The 13,589-nt window shown below is 34.8% G+C and overlaps 1 long non-coding RNA gene across 1 annotated transcript; it reads right to left on the minus strand.

The window, feature by feature from the left end:
• Window positions 1–1,577: 1,577 nt before the first annotated feature.
• On the minus strand, window positions 1,578–5,370 carry LOC140973495 (uncharacterized). Its single transcript, XR_012174637.1, has 2 exons — window positions 5,027–5,370; window positions 1,578–3,800 (listed from the first exon to the last, which is right to left on the minus strand). It is a non-coding gene; the product is annotated as an uncharacterized lncRNA (long non-coding RNA).
• Window positions 5,371–13,589: the final 8,219 nt, after the last annotated feature.

Raw genomic sequence — 13,589 nt, forward strand, 5'->3', positions numbered from 1 at the left:
GCACATTGAGTTGGATTGTCATTTTGTGCGAGAGAGACTGCAAGATGGAACAATCAAACTACTGCATGTTTCTTCACAACTTCAACTAGCGGATTTGCTCACCAAACCCATGTTGCCTGTTAGATTTCGTGCCTTGCTGCCCAAGATGGGAGTTCACAACATTCACTCCTCATCTTGAGAGGGAGTATTAGGATACACATAAATAATACACATGTACCCACTCACACTTGACACGTAAGCACAAGTCATATAGGTATATAAGCTTGGTCCTGCTATCTTGTAACTCAGTTTTACTTTTCATTTTGAGCTAATGTCTTCTTAGCTTTCTTCCATGGCCTACGCCATTTCTGCTAATACACAGCAAATCACCTAGACCTTTGCACTTGGGGAAAATATAAAAGATTAATTTAAAGGCCATTATTTTTTGCTACTGAGACTTCAAACAAAAATATCTATTGGTTGCCTCACATCATGCTTAGTATATTTTTTCCCTCCATTTTGTTATGTTGTATTGGTATTTGAGCATTTGTAATTTTGTTGATCACTACTCAATTGATTTATCGTGTGATTCTCATTTATTTTGCAGGATTAATGGTAGTTGCAGAAAAGCGAGAATTTGAGAACTTCAAAAGCCAATATAGAAAAAAGAACATTAACGACCAATGAAAATGAAGAAGCTTGTTTCATAGGTGTGTCACTGACTAATTTAAAAGAAAATGATCAATTCTAGATGGAACATTTCTCAGTGACTGAGTACATACTCATGCAATGCCACACACATACTACAAGAAAATATTAAATACAAAACAATTAAAAGACAACGGTTTTTGTAAAAGATTTGCCTATTTTTAACAATTTTTTTTACTGAAAACCATTGTCTATTTAATTTTTTCTTATCAAAGATAACATTTTTCCAAAATCACTGTCTATTAGCTTTTTTCATGTCAAACATGAAGATTTTTGCAAAGCATTATCTATGAGCATGTTTTTTTTGTTTAAAGACAATAGTTTTGGAAAGCGTTGTCTACGAGAGTGATATTTTTAGGTCAAAGATAACGCTTTTTTAAAAACATTATCTATGAGCATTTTTTTTTCTTAAAGACAACGATTTTGAAAAGTGTTGTCTATGAATGTTTTTTTTATGATAAAAACATCTCTTTGAAAATCGTTTTTTTAAACATTTATTTTTATGATTATTGATTTTAAAGACTTAAAAGTTTTCCAGAAATTGTGGTCTAAAAATACTGTGTTTCAAAATATTTATTATATATTTTTCAAATTTTTTTTACACCCACATACTATACACATACATTCATATATTGAATTTGAAAATAATGACAAAGACCCATCCCCAATTCTAGTCGTCCATCACTCAAAAAGCACCCAACCGATTGCTGTCGGAAAACGTCGGTGAATGGCGTCCGACTTCAACCCAACCTAGAACAAGTTCGTCTGTGGCCTTTCGTTCGATTTGAGCGAGATAGGTTCGAACCTGAACCCTAATCGCTACATCATCTGCATGGTTGGTTCTATCCCGATTTCTTCCGGTTTTCTTTCGACCAAACATCGATTTATTGTTGTTCTAGGCATGCGTAATTTTAAACTTTCGATTTTGGCCTGAAATCGTGAATCCCGTTGAACTTTCCAAGGTGTTGAGTGTTTGTGGCCGTAGTTTAAAGTGGTCAAAATCAATTGAGTGGAGCTCAAAGAAAGCTAATGAGGTTTGTTGAGTTACTTGAATACAAGTACTCCTGGATTGAGGTCTTTATTCAGGTGGAGGAGTAAAGTGCCTACCTCCACATCTCTCACAAGAATCTCAAATATAACCACAAGTTCCTCCTCTACGAGTACTGCCTCAACTAGATGAACTGTTGTAAGACTTCTTAAATCGTTTTCCATTGGCCTAGAATTTATGTTGCTTAGGTGGCTGGTATGACTGCAGAGGTTGGTAGGGAGGTATGCCCACTGACATCTGAATGTTACTTTCGAGCTCTTGGGAAGTAAACGATGTAACTTGCTGTGAACCTCTCCAAAGCAAACTAGCCTCAATATTCTTTGCTTTCTCTACTACTTCAGCATAAGTAGTTGGTTCTCCAGTCATAACCAAAGTACGTGTCGTCTGATTCATAAAACGCGACAGCTTGGATCGATCACTATTAGAAACATGAGGTACATAAGGTAGAAGAGCAGAAAATTGAGAGGCATACTCTCCCACTCACATATTCTCCTCAACCAACTGATTGAACTCGACTTCCTTGGCAGAATAATAAGATGGAGGTGAGTATTTTTGAATAAAATGAGTACAGAATACTTCCCAAGAAATTATCTGATCATATTCCCTAGGTGCTTCCTTTGTAGCTTCCCACCACAATTGTGCTCGATCCTTGAGTTGGTAAACAACTAACTTGAGTCTCAACTCTAGAGTGTACTCCACCAAATTAAATAAATAGTTCATGCTCTTCAGCGACACTGTTACCTTTTCACCACTTTTATTTCCAAAGAACTTTGGAGGACGCATATCTTGGAATTTAGCAATCACCAACTCCATTTCTCTCATTCTTTGGGTCAATTGTTGAACCCCACGATCAACTTCCGCATTTCTTGCCACATACCTTTCTGGATGGATTGATGGCTCCTGTTCAACCTCTACCTCTATATTCACATTTCGATTTGCCCTTTTTCTAAGGCAGTCACGTCTACCTCTTCCAATACCATGTGAATACCATTACTTACTCCAATATTTTGAGCTTCGGACTCTTGAATAAATTTTTTCCCCTTTCTGCCTCTTCTTCTAGGTGCCATTTTACAAGACACAAGGATTACACCACAGGCAGAAATAATAATAAGCACTAAAAAGTTTCAAGGAAATTTAAAACTTAGTCCACTAAGAAATAAAAAATTAAGTGTCGAACTTACTTCACTTCCAGCTCTAACTCAACTAAATTAAATAAACATAGCAAGTATATCAAATAAGAGCAAGTAGTAAATCAAATACGCAATCATTTTATTTGTATCTTAACTTGAGTGTCCTAAACTCTAAGTTACGCTCTGATACCAACTGTGAGGGCTCATGCTCTTGATTAATTTTTAATTATCAAACAACTAGAATTTATTAGCATAAACAGTGAAAAGAAATAAAAATTTCGATTTTTCGGCCTACAGAAATTTCGGCATGACATCTCAGTAAATAGGACATGCATACCAAAAAATCAAAACAACACACAAAATGTTTATAATCGAAAATAAAGTCCAATAAACCAAACAGAATACCAATCGCATTCAGAGCCGGCCAGACTAGATCACACCAAATAAAATCCAACACTCAATTATACAACCATACAAATACACGAGGCAACTCCTCGGCAAATGACTTAATATATAGTATAAATATCCGGGGACTCCCAATTCAAACCGACTCACTGGGCTCCACTGACAGACGCTCCGCCAGCTACATCAGAACCACATGTATAATCTGTTATAGAATCACAGAACAAACAACAGCATCCCTGAGGGACATGGGTCAAACCCTAGTACGAAGATCAAATAAATTACATCATTATATAAATGACATATAATGAAATCAATGCAACAAAATGCATATAGGATACCAAATAAAATCAGATATCAAACTGGATCCAATGAAACGATAACAATAACTATGGCCACATGTGCCAGGATGTGACGTGTCAAATACGCCATCGGTCCTGCACATCTGCGTCAGGGGTGTCAGTCTGCAGAACTGCTCTGCCATTCCGCTCGTCATCAGAGGTGTGACGCTAAAACGCCCTCGACCCTGATGTCTAAATAACTCATCCAAAAGTAAACAGAAACCTCGGAAACAACGGAGTCATGGCTCAATATGAATGCGGGCTCAACAATGATTATAAATCCACATATTATTTCAATATATTTGATATCATGTTTTATTTTAAGAAATTGGAAATAATCTTATAATGCATTCAAATAACACAAAGATCTCCTAATCACATAATTCACGTAAAATCAGTCAATTCACATCAATTAAATTACACGTCGCTATAGATGCTGTAAGAAATAGATCAATCCGTATCTTAACCTTCAAATTAAATTACCACAATAATGTAAGAAATCCTTGATGCTTCCTGGTTACCAAAACCTATGGAAAATAATTTATTTTCATCAAATAATTACTAATTAAACTCTTAGCCAAATATAAGTTACCATTTTCAGTTTATATCTAAGCTCGGTTTAAAGGTCATAACTCCTTCAAAACTTAACCAAAATATGCTATCATGCATAGCTGGAATCTTATCTCAAAATCCCATATTTCATCAGAAGACATCAACAAGAAATTTGATCATCTTGACAGGTTCAAACACTTAAAAACAGAAACCATGAAAAATATATTCTGTTATCGTTCCAGATTCGGCACCTAATAGCATAAAATTCATATTAACTCATTATTAACTTATATCAATATCCGCCAATTGAAAATGAAAGAAGACTCAAATATATAAGTTTGTCTAGAAGAAAACATATTCAGAATCTCAATAAATTATTCCCAGAGTTTACGAGAACACGCTGCAACTATCGAAAATCGTGGACAGAATATGCAACTGAGCAGTTCCAATAACACAGGCATAACTATTTCAATTCTAAATGGAATTTAACGATTCTTGTTTCAGTTCAAAGCCAACACATAGCTCTTCAACTTTTATTTGAACCAAAAGTCCAGTATCCGAGTGCACAAAGGTCATATCCCAGAAATACAGTAGGCTTTGCTACACATCTCAAACACAAAATAAGATTTTGACACATCTTGGTAGAAAATTCATATAAAATCTATTACTAGATGGAATTTGATTATTCCAGTGGCCAAAGAAAGCCAACAAATAGCACTACAAGTTCCATTTGCCACAACTACAGATTCTTAATGCACAATTCACAGAAATCAAAAAATCAGACATGTAATCATAATATAATAACAGATCGAACCAAAAAAATCTAATTCCACGAACAAAATTGAAACCTTAGGCTTAGAGATTACCTTCAATCAACTCCTAAAAACTGAAATAGAGTTGGGCATGAGATATTCAAGCCCTATAATACACAAGGAAAGCAAGAAGAAAGGTTGGAAATCGAGCATATGCTCGGCACAATAGCTAGGCAGAAATTGGAGCTACGCCAACGAGCTTGGTTTTCACTTGTTGTTGCGCCAATCAGCTGCTGAGCTGCTAAACTAGCTTAGGAAGATTCAAGGAGAAGCTTTTCCGGTCCGAGCTGGGCAGCAGCAACAACAACTGAGAAGATGGGCACGAAGGAGAAGAAACAAGCCGCATGGGTGGAGGCGTAAGGCTAGGGGGTGAAATGGTTTCTTATTTTCACAACACACACACATATACATGTATTTGTATTTTGTGTGTTGTGTAATTTATATTTACAAAAAATGTTAAAATGTGACCCGATCCAATTTATTTCAATACTATTCTATTAAACTTCAATATGTATTTTAATATCGTCTATAATTCCGATATTTTCTAATAATTATTTTTAACACACAACTAAATTTATTTGGCTTAATTATTTTAATTTCGTAGTTTAAAATAATTATTTCTATTTCTTGTCAAATATTGGTTAATTAAATTTGTGTTCTCACACATCTTTTGTAAGGTCCAGGAATTTAATTCGCGTAACCTAAGTGCATGCAATCTAATATTTTTATTTTTAATTATATGTTTAATTATTTATATGCAATTTATGCATAATTCATGCATGATAGGATTTAATTCCTGGAATTTTAAAAGGTCATGTATTAGGGTTTCTAAGTGCATTTCACGCTCGATTGAGGAACGAAGACCGAAGAATTGTCAAAAAAAAAATTTATTTTAATTACATGATTTATTTTTATAAATTATTATGAGGTGTTTTTATGTGTATTTTCCAAAAATGAGATTTTTCTGGGTATTTTTATCCGAAGGACTATATTTTTAACGGTAGGAAAATTTTATCGAGTTGGGGGACTTTTTAATGATTCGCCTAATATTTTCAAAATCTTTTCGACCCAAAAATATTTTTCGGGAGTGCGTTTAGTTTTTATGGGCCTACTTTTAATTTTATGGGGCTTAATTATTTTTCTAAACTTTTAATTACATAATTAGGGCCCATTATCCATTTGTTTACTATATAATTAACCACCTAAACACACTTTAACCTAAACCTAATAGTTCCACCAGCCGACACCCATTCAGAGCACCATCTCCCTCTCGTTTTCATCAATTATAGCTAGAGGCCCCATCGGTTTTCCAATTGGTCTTGCAAAGAAGTTCCTTTGGCCTTCATCTCGGGTCCCTCACGTGTGTGCATCATTTAAGGCACGCTTGTTCTTTCCCTTGTGCATCATACACGCTGATATTATGCTTAAAGTTTGTGTTAAATTATGTAAAAAAAAAAAGCCTCGGCTCATGCATATGAGTGCTCGGCATTGATATAAGTGTGAACCATGGCATTTGTTTGTTGTTTTCTCACATTTCTCCATTTGGCTGTGTAAGGGGCTGTTGGATGGGGTTGCTAGGAGGCCGAGACAGGTCATGGTTGAAGGAAAATAGGGCTGTAGTCGAGGCTTGAAGAAGAGAGATGTAGATCGAGGGACGTCTTCCTAGTTGCTTGAATCGGGGTGGCTTGATCGGGAATTTTGGGTACGTTGGCCGTGTAGGGGTCGCCCCTAGCACTGGACCAGACCCTAGGGAGTCTGAACCGTGGTGTATGGTGGCTCGAACAGGGTTGGACGTGATGGGAATCGGTGGAGCAAGCGGGGTAGGAGGGTCGGCCGCGGGTTGGCTTCCCTTGGGCATTAGCGATCGGGGTTGAGATGTGGTGTGCATGGGAGTATAGCTGTGAGTTTTATGGGTCCAGTAGGGTGTCAGGGTGGGCTAGGAGAGGTTGATGGGTGGTCGGTCACGTTAGGTGCAAGGTAGGATTGAATTTTGGAGCATGGATTGCTTTAAAGTCGAGCTTGTCAAATGCTGGAAATTTCAGCAGCCGTTCAGGATAGTATACGAGTGTCTAAGGGCTGGGTTTGAGAATTTTTAGGACCTTTTAGGTGTTTCTAAGATGTGGTAAAAAGTTGGAAAAAATTTGGTTGAGTTTCAAGTCGATTCGGGTTAAAACTGAGACCCCGGTCTAAGTTTTAAAACGAATCGGTTAAGTTGTGATTTGGGCTCAAGTTTACGTCTAGGAATGCTTGTAAACATGTTTTGGGACATTTTAAGGAGTTTGGTAAGCTTCGGGTCAATTTTAGAAGTCTAGGGTTGAAACGATAATTTTCGGGTTTTCAGGGGCAAAATGGTCATTTTGCACCCGGGGTGAGATTTTGGTCCTGGCAGCGCCCTGAGCACAAATTCATGATATTTTAAATGTTTATGCATCACGTTCACGATTTTTACGCTATTATGATAATTATGGTGCATACTTGGTTTAAAGAATAAATTACGTATATGCATGCTTTTATTAAGTGATGAACATGTTGACACGTTTTGAAGGAAGTGATTTAGTTGTGACTAACACGATGACACGATGACATGTAAGGCCCGGGCTCAGTGGGCGGGTAATGCCGTCGCTGATGACCCTCGCCGCCGGGTACCGCGGTTACACGTAGATGGATCCATCGACTGACATGATGACATGATGATACGAAAGTCACAGCTAATGAACGGAATTCAAATTAAGATTTTAACACGTATATGCTGATACGATGATACATGCTATTACCTTTTTTTTTTCAAGCAGAAGACGGCATACGATATGATAACATGATGAGATAGGTTTTGACACGTTACGATTTTGCACGACACACTTATGTTCATGTTTTTAAGCTCATGAAATATATGTTGATTATGTTATTTTTCACTGCTGTGTGCTACGTATATGTACTTGTGATTACTGGTACATGTGTGTTGAGTCTTTAGACTCACTAGGCGTGTGTGATGCAGGTGAGCATTTCGATCAGGGGACCGGAGGTGCCGAAGACTGAGTAGGCAGGCGGGATGTGCGGTGACACGACCCGAGGACCATTATTTTTCCGCATATTGATTCATGTGTTTGGAGAGGAGTTACACATTTTATATGTTGATGATTTTACAATTTTTACATGTTTACGTTTACGTTGATTTTGGATGACGTTAGTTATTTTTAAACTGCACTACTTTTATTGGCAAATAAATACGATTATTTTAAATGTCATTTTGTAATTGCGAGATTTTTTTTTTCAAAAAAATATTTCGCACTTTTAAAACGGGAGACGTTACATCTTTAGCCTTAAATTAACCATTTTGTTTTTATGAATAAAATTTTTTTTGTCAATGATGTACGTGAATTTTGATGATTGAGATATTCAAATCATTTAATTAAAGGTGTGTATTATTATTATTATTATTATTATTATTATTATTATTATTATTATTATTATTATTATTATTATTATTATATGAATTGTGTACAAAATAAAAATTGTATATTAATTTTATTAAAATAAGGGCTTTAGGAACCGCTCCTAAAGCCTTTTTTTATTATTTTGATTGTTGAGGAAAAGATAACGTTTTTATCTGTTGCAAAAGTACTGTCTTTGCTAAAAACAACTTTTTTTATTTGTTGCATCTTTGAGCGAACTTTTAATATCAATGCTTTTAACAACACTTTTTAACCCAGAAAGACAACAAATGAAAAATATTGTCTTAGTTAAGGAGATTCCAATCATATTCTGAAGTCTTTTCTGTTTCTCTCATGCAAACGATAGATGCAATTTTTTACTATACATATAGTTTTTTTTTTTTATTTTTTACAGAAAGCAAAATCATTGCCATCAAAATGCCATTTGTTTTCAAATATAAGCTCAAAAGGGTGACTGATGACCTCTCGCTGATTCACAAAATTCATATATTTTTGCCGAGCTGCTCGAATGCGTGTTAAAATCATGACATGTAAACAACTAATGTCTTAAAGTCTCCTAATCACAAATATATTGTTTCAAGTCTTGGAGTTGATTGATAATTTACATCGTCACATATGACAATTGCATTAGATAAAAAAAAATTCCGCCTTACACTTTTAAATTACAAAATGCTAAGTTCTAAATGGCATGTATGTTTGCAAAGGTTCTTCCACTCCCCAATACTTTAATCCAACACACCGACCATAGTGGTTTTCGTACATAGAAAGTAAAATGAGGAAAAACGTAATGCACAAAAAACTTTCATGAGTGAAGGACGATGACATCAAAACATGCCCGTATGAGTAGATGGCCTGAAAATATACACCAACGTATACCAATTAAGCACCTTCAATATTAATAAAACACCAAGCAAACAATGACTAAAAAGAATTAGACTAAGCAACTTAAAGAGTAATAAAACACCAAGAAATCAAATATTTAAAAAAATTCAATTGACAAAAGTAGTTGTCTCCCATGTAATTTGACAGAGAAGATGAAAAATGAATGAGAAATAAACAAAAGTACATGAAAAGTGCATCTTATCAACCAACAAATACAAATAAATTGTCGTCAAAATGCGTAAAAACTAAAAATCGAAAAAAATTATTGAATAAACACCATCATACATACACAAGTAAAACTATAAGGTGTCTCACATGTTGGATCTGGGTTTTCTCGTGCCCAAAACGCAACGGAAGTTTTAAAATTTTTATTTTATTTTGACAATCAAAATATTTGTTTGAGCACTCGTATGGTTTTATAAATTAAACATACATAGGATGTTTAAAACTTTTACCTTTAGTGAACAATTTTCACTTGGCTCCAACTACGCCGATATAAGCGAACGTAGCTCTTGTTGTAAATCCCACGTACGTTCTTCAAATATTCTTTCTTTAATCCTCATAATCAGGTCCACGACTAGAAGATTTGTTCCTCTTCTAAATTGCACTAGAAATTTAGAAGATGTTTTTTGTTGGAGATCAAAGTTTGAGAGACGGCTCAAACTCCTTTTAAAAGAGAGGGCCGAAATTTTGAGAGAGGAAAGTGAAGAATTTTCGAAAAACACAAGAGAGTGGAGGCTAGGGTTTTTCAAAAATTTATGAATCAATTGCGTTTGATCCTAAGCCTAATACACACATATATAAGCTTAGGGCTCATTAATTAAATTAAATACTTAATGGGCTTAATCAATTAATTATTCTAGATCAACTAGTTTAATTAATTAATTAATTAATCTTTTAAATTCCAATTAAGAACCTTAATAATATGTATGTTGGTCTTGTACTCCTACAAGCCCATTATACATATACCCATTACATTTAATTTAAATCCCTTATAAATTCAACATTTGAATTTTATATTTAAATTATAAATTAAACTCCTTGAATTTATTACATCCAAAATTTAATATTTAATAAACTCAACTTTTGAGCTTAATAAATTAAATCCATCATAAATTCAACATTTGAATTTAATATTTAAATTATAAATTCAACTCCTTGAATTTATCACCACCAAAATTTAATATTTAATAAACTCAACATTTGAGTTTAATAAATTAAATTATCGAATTTTATAAATTCAACTCCTTGAATTTATTCTATCCAAAATTCATAAATTCAACTTCTTGAATTTACTATCTCATAAATTCAACTCCTTGAATTTATTTTCTCAAAATTTAATTATCATAAATTCAACGCCTTGAATTTACTATATCATAATATAAATTCAACTCCTTGAATTTATTCTCTCAACGGGAACAAACGATCCAGTGCTTGTGTGACCCTCAATGGTTCAGGGATACAGCTAGCCGTGGGTTCACAACTCCTAGTGATTCAGGACATAATCTTTTATTCGGGCTTACCCTTATTTGCCCTATTCTATGTATCAATAATGGATCATGAGAATGTCAGAAATCATATTTCTGATTAAACCCATCGAATCATAGTAAGAGCGTCTAGTGGCATTGCATGTACTATTAGAGAACTCCTTCTCCAACGTACATCTCATACCCTGGCCAGAGATTCCACGCACTATTATTTCATCAGATCACATAGGATATCCACACCCGTAGGTGAGAGGTGAATTCCCGACTACAATGCACTGGCTACTATGTGTGTCACAACTGTACCCAAACTTGCCACCTGATGACTCTCCTGGAGCCAGTAAATGAGTCAAAGCACAGCCCTAACATATAGATCCTCAGTGTTGTCCCGGGTCGTAAGGACTAATGGTGTACAATCATAACCACGAACTTATCCTCTCGATGAATTATAATTACTTGGAAAGTCCGAGGGAGGGTTGTTCGGTATAATCATCATATGACTATCCATCTGCATGTTTGAACATCTCTTTGTCTTTACCAAGAAATGCAGTAGACAATATCACAGATGCTAGTCTCGAGCTCAAGTGACATTTATCCATGTTTTGGACGGCTGAATCGACTAGGAGCGAATTTAGAATATGCAGTGTTTACAAATGAGTTTCAACATCGAATTACGATTCATTTGTATTAAAACTTAATCAAGGACTTTATCTATGCTGATCGCATGGGTATACAGATAAAGTGAAACGAAACCATTAAAAGTTAAATTATATTAAAATAAAGATTGTTTATTACAACTGAGTCAATAAAATCTCTAGCCAACAGTTGGCTTGCAGGGCATCTACTCTAACATCAAATTTATCAAATATCATAATTGTATCGTTGATAACAAAATTTATTCAGATAAATATGTCTTAATTTTTTGACAACTTTTATATTATACAAGGTATTCAACTTAAAGCTACTCGAAAAGACCCATATTTTCCAATGGCACACCATTTCCTTCTTTCAAGAGCAGGTACATGTTGGGACATCGTGTTCTCGCACCCAAGACGCAGTGGAAGTTTAAAAATTTTGTTCTTGGGCGTCGTGTGTTTAAAACATTCATAGGACATTTAGAATTATACCTTTGCGTTCTCAACGCTGGACTCCAAACTATTCCGGTGTTTATGCGGATATAGCCATTCTTGTAATTTTGCTACGAACGGATCTTCAACTTTGATCGTTTAATTAGGTCCACGATTGAAGACTGTTTTCCTCGTTTGGTTTGCACTAGAAATCTAAACGATTTATGCATTGAGACTGTAGCCTCCGAATTTCCAAAATCCGGAGATAGTGCAATGACGGCGGCACGGCAGTGGAAGGAAGCATGATGGCCGAATTTCTTTTCACCAAAATTGTGAGATAGCCGTGAGTCATGATTCTCAATCATGATTATTTGCACTTATTGATCATAATCAATAATAAACAAAACAATTATTGATTCTTAATCAACAATTAAGTGAATCTAAATTAGTTTCAATAAAAAAATCTTTTGCCAAGATTTTCATTGTGGCCGTGGGTTGCTTCAAAGAAAAGGAAGGGTTCTTTAATACTTTTGTGCAAAAATTAGGTTAGTAATTATGAGTCATAGTGGTGTATATATAGAGTGAGACTCTTAATCTTATCAGGAGTTTCTCTCCCACAAAGACTCTAATAATTTCATTATATTTAAAACTCCCACATAATTAATATATAATGTATTTATTATCTTTAAATAATACATGATATAATAATATCATATTGTTGGAAACTTAATTTCAGTTGTTTGACAAACTAAGTGTTTAATTGGACTAAACTACATAAATCAACTGACAGTTGCCTAATTAAAGATTAATGCGTAGTTTATCGAGGGCAACTGAAACCAGCTGAACTGAACCTACGAAGTAAACTGACTGATCAGTTGGAAACTGATCAGTTGATATATTCAGTTATGAGCTTACCAGCGATTGCTTATCAGCTGATCATTCAGGTGTACACGTCATCAGTTGGAGAAAAGGACACACAACCGACAACAGTACAAAGCAGACTGCAACTCATAGTGGAAAGCCGCATTTAAGAGATTACAGTGTACGAATGTAAGAGGAATTTTGGCGTGGCAATCAACGGATATAAAGATTCAAATTATATTTAATGTTATCGTTGAAGAAAAGCCTATAAATAGGTGAAAAGATCAGTTGAGAATAACACACATCTAACCGATCTATCTATTCTCTCAAGCTTGCTGTTACCCTGCTGAATTTATTGCTCTTATTCAAGAATCAAAAAGCTCACGCTTATCAGTTATATTTGTAGCATTTGAGGCTATCTTTTGAGCTTATAAGCACAAACTGTCTTGTTGTTTATTTGATCTTTAACTAGTTCAGTTGTGCTAAGAACAGTCGAAGAACTGTGAGTTATTTCGTAAACTAAGAGTTTTAGTTTTGACAGTGTTAAATCCAAACTGAAGTGGGTCTGTACAAGTTTTGTATCGATCAAAGTCTTTTATTGCATATCATATCCTTGTGATAGAAGGGGTGACGTAGGAGTATTTGAAGTCTCCGAACATCCATAAATCTTTGTATGTTCTTACTTCAGTTATTTATTCTATCTTTCAGTCAGTTTACTTCCACAACTATTATCAGTTAAACTGATTGTCATTGACCGACGAGATTCCTAAGTTTCAGTTTGTCACAGAACTGACACTTCATTCGAAAATATTATAAAATCGTGAGTGTTTATTCAACCCTCCTTTTAAACACTTCTCAACTAATCAACCGA

Source organism: Primulina huaijiensis, chromosome 3, assembly GCF_012295235.1.
Source record: "Primulina huaijiensis isolate GDHJ02 chromosome 3, ASM1229523v2, whole genome shotgun sequence".
Taxonomy (NCBI): domain Eukaryota; kingdom Viridiplantae; phylum Streptophyta; class Magnoliopsida; order Lamiales; family Gesneriaceae; genus Primulina; species Primulina huaijiensis.